The 591-nt window shown below is 45.9% G+C and overlaps 1 protein-coding gene across 1 annotated transcript in view; it reads left to right on the top strand.

Annotated features, from left to right (window-relative positions):
* LOC105304213 (DExH-box helicase 34) overlaps positions 1–591 on the top strand; it is a 79,603-nt gene that overhangs the window by 46,453 nt on the left and 32,559 nt on the right.

Genomic DNA, 591 nt, shown 5'->3' with positions numbered 1-591 from the left:
GACATCAGATTTCTGATCTCCAAAACTCACTTGAATGCATTTGTGTTGTTTTAAGTCACTAAGTTTACGGTAACTCGTTAAGCGGCCACGTGAAATGAATACAGACCCCGTGGGCTGTTTCTTTTCCTGCCCCTGGGCCTCTTCTCAAGCTTGTGCCGCTGCCTGGAATTCCCTTCGGAACTATGTTACCCGACTGGTCACCATCGACTGTCTGTGGCCATTCAAATTCCCATTTATTCAATTAATTTAGATTAAAAATAGGTCCTTGGTTGCACTAGCCATAGTTCAAGTGCTTAATAGCTGCACGTGGCTGGTGGCAACCATATTGAGCAGAGCAGATATAGAATAGTTTCATCATCACAGAAAGTCCTGTTAGTCAGACGTTGCTCTAGAATCTCACTTGCTCAGGCCATTTACGTCACACAGTAGCGTCACCCGTGTGGAGAGTCATGCAGCACATTACCCACAGTTTCACCTTTAAGGTAATTTTTACAAGCCAGAGAGGTAGGGGAGATGCTTTATTTTATAAGCCGAGGCCCAGGGGCGGGAGGTCACTTTCCCAAGGTCACACAGTAAGGAAGTTCCAGAGCT

This window comes from Pteropus vampyrus, unplaced genomic scaffold, assembly GCF_000151845.1.
Source record: "Pteropus vampyrus isolate Shadow unplaced genomic scaffold, Pvam_2.0 Scaffold333, whole genome shotgun sequence".
Lineage (NCBI taxonomy): Eukaryota > Metazoa > Chordata > Mammalia > Chiroptera > Pteropodidae > Pteropus > Pteropus vampyrus.
Note: the sequence above shows the minus strand (reverse complement) of the source record. Positions and strands in the feature narration are given on the sequence as shown.